The sequence below is a fragment of the Octodon degus genome, unplaced genomic scaffold, assembly GCF_000260255.1.
Source record: "Octodon degus isolate 3935 unplaced genomic scaffold, OctDeg1.0 scaffold00049, whole genome shotgun sequence".
NCBI classification, from domain to species: domain Eukaryota; kingdom Metazoa; phylum Chordata; class Mammalia; order Rodentia; family Octodontidae; genus Octodon; species Octodon degus.
In genome coordinates, this window is record NW_004524625.1 from 2,142,767 (window position 1) to 2,151,038 (window position 8,272).

The 8,272-nt window shown below is 40.0% G+C and overlaps 1 protein-coding gene across 3 annotated transcripts in view; it reads left to right on the forward strand.

The window, feature by feature from the left end:
- The window catches only part of Xrra1 (X-ray radiation resistance associated 1), a 57,651-nt gene that overhangs the window by 8,840 nt on the left and 40,539 nt on the right, over positions 1-8,272 (forward strand). For 2 of the 3 annotated variants that reach the window (XM_023716723.1, XM_023716724.1), the window contains exon 1: positions 885-955. The gene's annotated coding sequence lies outside the window, so the exon portion shown is untranslated. Of the gene's footprint in view, positions 1-821; positions 956-8,272 lie in introns of those variants that run through there. The other variant, XM_023716726.1, reaches the window with a different exon arrangement.

Genomic DNA, 8,272 nt, shown 5'->3' on the forward strand with positions numbered 1-8,272 from the left:
ATTTGGGGTCATTATAAGCCAGTTTCTTTCTGCTCATTTTTTGTATACCTACTTTGTGCCAGGCCCTATACTGGCTTACAAGGAAACAGTGTTACAATGGCATGGTCCTTGACCTTAAAAGGTTTGTGATCTAGTGTGTACCAAACATTTTACAGACCACATCTACATACCAATATCCCTATTCCTTGTATGTATTTTCAGCTGTATCTTGTCGAATTTGATAAGTACCCTGAGAGCAGATTAGATAGATCATTCAAAAGCAGGGGAAGAAATTTCATCTGGCCAGGGAATTGAGAAAAGTTTTGAAAGAAGACATCCTTCCTATAGTTGCAGCTACTTGGGAGACCAAGGCAAGATCAGAACTTCAGGACCATCCTGAGCAACTTAGTGAAACATTTTGTCTCAAAAAATCAAAAGGATTGGGGATGGAGCTTATTGTGAAGGCCTTGGGTTCAGTCCCCAGTCCAGGCAGGGAGTTTGAGTTGGCCTTGGGAAGTGGCTTTGGATGTGTGGAAGAGCCTTCCTCTCTGAGTGGAAAGCACAGCAGGAAATGATAGTGGGATGAAGCAAGGAGTGGGGAGGAGTCAATTTGACCAGCCTCACTGGAGAAGCACATTTGCTGTGGCAGCAAAGACGGGAAAATAGGCTAGGACCTGACTCTAGGAGGGCCTGAGTGTTAATCCAGAGAGAATTTTTATCCTGTGGGTATTAGAACTTTCTAGAAAGTGAGGGGGTAGATGTAGCTAGCCCCTACCTCATGAAGAAACATCCTAGTCATACATAGTACTTCTATTCTCCCATCTTTTTTCTTCCCATGGTAGTTCTTGGACCTTTCCTTCAATAGCCTGACTGCAGAGGCCATCTCTGACCTGGGGATTCTGCCACACCTCCGTGTCCTGCTCCTCACAGGCAATGGGCTCACATCCCTACCACCCAATTTGGCTGTCACAGAACAGTAAGTCCTAATTCCTTAATTCTATCCTTTGTATTCCCTTGGGAGCCTTTGTTTGGGTACAAACATCCAAGGATCAAGGCAAGAAGATCACAACTTCAAGGCCATAATCCAAACATAATTCCAAGTGGCTTTGGAAGTGTCATAAAGGTAGGCCATGAGGGCTCAAAGCAGGGAATGCTACCTATTGAAGGTCCCTGGAAAGATCCCAGATGGGTTCCCTACTTTCCTGTGTGCTAGTAAGAGAGAACCAGATATTTGAGAAGCTGCTTTCCCTGCCTTTACAAATCATCTGTCATTTGCAAATTGTAGGTATGCCCTTGACAGATGATTCCTCTCCTCTGCTCCAGCTCAGTAAGTCTGCTTACTGATTTCTAAATAAGTTGTGTACCTCCCATCCCTGCATCTCTGTTGAGGCCATTCCTTCTGGTGGTCAGAGTATGCTGGGCCTTCTCTTAACACGTACATAATGCTTACCTTGTGCTAGACGTGGCCTCAACATTCCTCCTGTGTTAACTCATGTAACCTTCCCAGACATCTACAAGGTAGATGTCCTAGTATTCTATTATAATCCTCATTTTTAAGATGAGAACATTAAAACACAAACAGTTAAATAACTTCCTCAGTCACAAAGCTAGTCAGTGGCAGAGCCAGGGCTTAGATAAAGTTCGTCTGACTCCAGAGACCACACTTGTGAGCATCACCTTCTCTGCATTGTACACATCCCAGGGCCCTGCTCAGCCCCTCTTTCCTGCTTCCCCTGCCAGAGGCTTTTGTGGGACAGCTTTAGCCCAAGCACCATCCTTCCCTAAACATCAGATAGATTTAATGTTTCCGGCTTAGCATACTGTGTTACATCTTATTTCTGTAAATATGTATCTTTATAGTAGGTAGATGGGCAGGTGGTGTGTACACTCCCCAAGGCAGGTTACAAATTCACAGCAGAGAGCACTGATCTGCAGCTTCTGCTGGAAGGTGAGGGTCCAGTGCTTGGCACACAGTACCTGGTCAGTGAATATTGGCCAACTTAGAGATGGTGATGGTGAAAGTCATGGTGTGTTGCCACGATAGAAGAAATGATAGAGATGATAGTGAAGCTGGTGGTTGATTCATTGCTTTAGGGTCCTGGGATAATGATAGTGATTACTGTATTCAAGATTTCATTAGTTAAGTTTCCTTTGCTTGCAGGTAACACAAGTCCAATTCAAACTAGCTTAAACAAAAAAAAAAATTACTAGTTACTAGATAAGAAGTCCTCAAGTGATTCATTTAGTGGGTTCCAGGTGCCCAGGACATTGCCAGTCCTCTGTGTCCATCTATATTTCTTGATCATGTATACAACCTCTTTTTTAAGTATTAGGGATTGAACCCTAGGCCTTTGCACCAAACTGCATGCCCAGCCCTTTTTATTTCTGTTTTCAATTTGAGACAGTTTTTAGCTAAATGTACTGGTGGGACTTGAACTTGCAGTTCTCCTGCCTCGGCTTCCCAGATTGTTGGGATTCTAGGCATATCCCATTCACTCGCTCTCACATATACATGCAGACATCTTTTTTCCTTTTGTGTTGGCCTCATTGTTGGGCAGACTTTCTCCAGGACAAGACATTATAAGTCAGATTTAATTTGACAATTCAAAAGACACTCAAAGTACAGTATTGCACATAGATGGAATTCCCTTTTTCTAGTGGGTATAGATAATAATTGGTATTTTACCATGGAAATTTTCAAATACATGTAAGAGTTAATAGTAAAGTGAACTTCTGTGCACCTGTCACCAGTGATTAGCACCTGATGAAATTACAAAGCCATTGCCAATTCTGTTTCATCTATGCCCCCATCACACCCTACTGTAGATTATTCTTAAGAAAAATTTCAGGTGGATCTAACCAGAGTGAATCAGCACATTCATATAATTTCTTCTGTAAATATTTCATTGCATGCCTCAAAAAGATGAAGGCTTTTTAACAAATCCCACCGAGTTAAACTTTATTCTATCTAAGGTATCACCAATGGGAGGGAGTTGGTTACATAAATGGTAGAAGGTCTAGAAGAGAAAATAGAGAATGGGAGAACAAAAAGGAAGGATTGATGCCCAGCCATCAGAAGCTACCAGCGTCGCTAGGCTGGAGCCCAAGTGCAAACATGCTGTGTGCTTCTAGAGAGGTTATCACTATAATCTTCTGAGGATCTGCTGCTTTAACTCCTACCACCACCAGCACCCTATTCAGTACTGCCATTGCTGCTGCTCCCAGTGATGCTGTCAGAAATCAGACAAGAGAGCTGCTTCTGCCCCTGCTCTGCCTGCCAGTCTCACACTGTTCCTTCCGCTGGCAATATGTAACTGGAAGCCAGTTGGAAAGTCAGCATGGAAGGTGTACGTAAGCCCCCATCGTGCATAGGAGAACAGAGAGGGAAGGAGCAAAGGCTGAGACGCGAGGCAGATGACTGCCACCATGCACTCCTAGGAGCCACATCATCTCTCCTATTCTCAATATTTAATTTCTATTTAACTATAGCAACCACAACAAGCTTGCACCTAACATGAGAGAACTTCTCTTTCACCTTCTTGAAAAATGGTGAAACCATTCTATTGTTTACTTTATCCATCTTGGGATGATATTATTCTCTCTTTTAAATAAATTTATGAACACTTTATATTCTACAAACTAAGTTGTAGGGCTAGGTATGTACCTGAGTGGTAGTGTCGGCCCAGAATGTATAAGGCCCTGGGTTCAGTACTAAGTATTAAATAAAAAAGAACCACCAAACAAACCCTAAGTTGTAAAGTCACTTATATCCATAGTATATACATATTGTCACCCACACAGTATATGTAGAGATACATAAATAAAAAGAAAATACACACGAAGATATTCACAGTTACTAGCACCATCTTTTCATATTTGATCAGGAAGCCATACTGGACATTTACAAATCCGTCTTCTATCATTCATTTAATGTGTCTTTGCCTTATGCGGTACCTTAGTTGGTTGGGGTTAACTGGTGTGGTATCCATCACTCTTGATGGATCTGAGTCTTCGAAAGCCCTGTTTTTGTTTGTGTTGTTAACATGTCCTAGAAACTTTTACTAAAGGACATGGAATTTCTAAGAGGAACACCAGATAGCAATTCTCTGGATTCCAAAGATATTCTTGGTTGTCCCCAAGGTATAGTAACCATCTTTACTTACAATAATCAGTGTCAGTTACCTTCTTTGCCTATTGGTTCAGTGAAATTAGAAACCCAAATGGCCAATAGCAATATCAATTTTTGGATCAGTGGAAATATTCCTGTGTCCTCTGGGAACTCCTCCCTTGAAATCCAAGGCCCCTAACTCAGAAGTGCCTAAAGTTGCAGAAATGAGAGGCAGAGGTTTTACAAGTGGATTAGAAATATCATTGTAAGAGGAGCTACTTCCACTTCACTTCATTAATTCCTAGTCCCTTACACTGTGGTAATGAGAAAAGCAGCAGCAGTGTTGATTGCTGGATTATGTGGTACCTCATGTTATTATATCAGGTCCCAACTATACATACCTGGCATAACAAATGAAGACTATTTTACCAGAGAATTCTGGAAAAATGGTGGGGTTGTTTCACACAGACACCCCACACACTTTTGTAAACTCCTCCTTCTTCAGCTGAAGACACTATCAAAAAATTTAAAAGACTTTTCTTTATACCCATTAATTTGTCTTTTTGTTTTTTCCTATTTTGGGGGCCATACATTAGAGTTCAGCACATTCAAAAAATAACCAAACATATGGGTGAAATTAAAAACTTACCAGGAAAGGCAGAGGCCTAGCAAAGCCTTGAGAAGACCTCAGTCTTCAAAATGATCCTTTACATGGAAACAGCCTACAATAAAAAATAAATAAATAAAAGATCCAGGTGCAGAGGCACATGCCTATGATCCTAGCTCTCTGAGAGGCTGGATAACTTGGCAAGATTCTGTAAAAATTAAAAAGAGCTGGGAAGGTAACTTAGTACAAATGTGCTGAGCTTAATCCTCAGTACTGAAAAACATAGCGAACCTTGGTAAGAGGGGATAATTGGACATCCAGAGGTGACTATAGTAATAGATTCAAATATCCACTTTTCAATCAAAAAAAATCACAAGACATAGAAGGAAATAAAAAAGTATAGACCCTTCAAAGGAAAAAATATATAAACCAAGAGAAATTGTCTCTCAGAAAGGTCAGAAGCATCTTGTACTGTGAATAACTACTACAAAGACAACAATATACAATGTAGCAATTATTGTAACTGTCCTACTAACCTGTTGTGAAACTGTCTCATTGCTATTTCTTTCTCATTAAAATTTAATAAAAATTTTTTAAAAAGCAAAGAAAAATTTTAAAAAAGGTCACAAGGAATACCTACTACAACTATCTAATGAAGTAACAGAAGATAGGAAGAAAATAAAAAAGATGGCATATAATCAAAATGGAAATTTTAGCAAAGTGGGCCAGCAAGATAGCGCAGTGTACCAAAGTGCCTGTTTAGGCAAACTTAGGCAAGCACAAGGACTGTGGCTCCATCCCTGGCACCACATGCTGCGCCAGCCCTGCTCCCAGGGTGGGCTGAGTTGGCCACCAAAAAAAAACCAAATTATATCGGTGTAAAAAATTTAAATGAAAAGAAATTCTAAAGCTAAATTTCTGAAATTCTAAAGCTTAATAATAACTGAAATGAAAACTTCACTGGAGGCAGTCAAAGGCAGACCTGAGCAAGCAGTAGAATCAGTGAACTTGAATATAGGACAATTAAATATCAAATTTGAGGATCCAAAAGAAAAACATTTGCCTTGCACAGAGCCCAGGGGACAAGTGGGACACCATCAAGCAAATCATCTTACTTACTTTCCAGAAGAGGAAAGAAGAAAAGGCAGAGAGATATGAAGCAATAATTCCCAAAACTTCTCAAGTTCACATGAATGTAAACATCCATAAAGCTCATCGAATTACAAGTAGGATGAATGCGTAGATAGCCAAATGGAAGCACGATGTAATCAAGTTGTAGAAATACAGAGAAAATATTGAAAGCAGTACAAGAACAACAACTTGTCATATATAGGGGATCCTTCATAAGGATCATCAACAGATTTCTCACCAGAAATTTGGAGGCTAGAAGGCAATGGTTGATATATTCAAAGTGCTAAAAGGAGGGGACTGTCAACCAAGAATAATCCTGTATCTAGCAGAAAATGTCCTTCAGTAATAAGGGAAAAATGAAGATGTTCCCAGTGAAACAAAAGCTACAGGAATTCATTATCTTTAAATCTACCTGCAGGAAGTACTAAAGGGGTCCTATAGATTGAAATGAAAGGATACTGGACTGTAGCTTCAAGATACAAAAGGAAATACAAAATTTCAGTAAAGGTAAATGTGTGGACAATTAAAAACTAGAATTGTTGTGAGGACAGTTTGTAATTCCACTTGTAGAATATTGTGGGCAGAAGAGGCAAATTTGTATCCCAGAACACATACAATTATTCCAGGAAGAAAAAAGAAACAACTGATACTTTTTGAAAGACAATATCTATTGCAGTCTACCTGATACTGTTTTGCTACTTAACCTCCCAGATAAACATGGAAATGTATTGGGAGGTTTGAATCTCAGAAGGCTTGGTAACCAGACTTATTTTGCTGGAACAGAGATGCATATCCTCATCTCAAGGCTATTTTTCAATCACCAGAATATCCAGGTAAAACTTCTGACTGATATTTATGGAAATCATGATGTCTATTTATTTGTACCTTATCTTCCTGATGATTGAATCGCCTCTGCAGTGTATTACTTACAAGTAATCTTCACACTCAATCCATTCATATATTTTTTCACCAGAGCTCCTTGTTAGCATTTAGAATTCTTTTTTTCCAAGCTTTGGAAAGCTACTCAGCTAAATCATTAATCTGCTATTCATGAATCAGCACATATTTGTTCATGTAGTTGTTTCTCCAAGCAAACAAATCAACAACCCTGATAGAATGCTCTAAATTCTGCCTACAAAGATTTCTCTCCTTCTATCTTTCAGGCCTCTCCTATATGAGGCTTATAATACTGTAATAGTTGCTGTCAGCATTCATGCAAAATCATTTGGGAACCCAGCTGGGGGTTTCTCTTCCTGAGTCCAGTGATCATAGGACCTTACTTGTGGGTTTCTGGAGAGGTAGCAGTGTGGCAAGAGTAGGCAACGTAGGAATCTGAGCCAGGTACCCCTGTAACTTTTCTAAACTCACTGGAGACTGATCTCAAATGCTGTGTTCACCAGACTCAGAAAGACAAGTAGTGCATGATCTCACTCATATGTGATATCTAAAAATATTGCCTTCATTCAAGTTGACAGAAGAATAAAATACAGGCTCAGGGACTGAGGACAGAAGGGTTGAGGACAGGTGGATCAATAGGTACTGAATTGTAGGTATGTAGGAGAACTAACTTCTGGTGTTTTATTATATAGTAGGGTGAAGATAGACAACAATTATGTGCTGTATGTTTCAAAAAGCTTGAAAAAATTTTGAATGTTTTCATCACAAAGAAATGATAAATGTTTGAGGAGATAGATATGCTTGCCCTGAATATATATCATATGGTACTGCATAAGTGCACGTACCTAGTACATATCAACTGATCAAACAAAAGTGTTGCTTTCACTTGATGAGAGTTCTGTTACATATTCAGTTCATGACACGTGGCTCAGGTGACATTGTCACTCAGTGTCCTGTGGTCACGTGTTCAGTCCCAGTACTTTCTGGTTCACAGTGGTGAGTAGTGAGGAGTTCAGTGTTCTGCGGAGCAGCACTTATTCACTTCTGTGCGTGTTCCTTCCCACCTGAGTGCGCACCACCACTCCATGGAAGAGTCGATGGACATGGACATGAGACCCTGAGGCCCCAACTAGCTCTTTGGCTGTGAACTAAAGGCTGACAAAGATTACCACTTAAAGTGGATAATGATGAAAATAAGCACGCGTTGTCATTAAGAACGGTCAGTTTAGGGGCTGGTGCAAAGGATGAAATGCACATTGTTGAAGCAGAGGTTATAATTTATAAAGGCAGTCCAATTAAAATAATACTGGCAACTTTGAAAATGTCTGTACAGCCAATGGATTCCCTTGGGAGCATGTGGTTCAGGGCCTGTTCATATTAGCAGACAGCATTTAGTAGCTAGAGAATAAGATGCAGAGTTGCAAGAGGAAGAGGAAGAAAATATAGAACTCTTAAGTATATCTGGAAAGTGATCTGCCCCTGGAGGTGGCAGCAAGGTTCCAAAGAAAAAAAGTAAAACTCGCTGCTAATGAAGATGAAGAGGATGATGA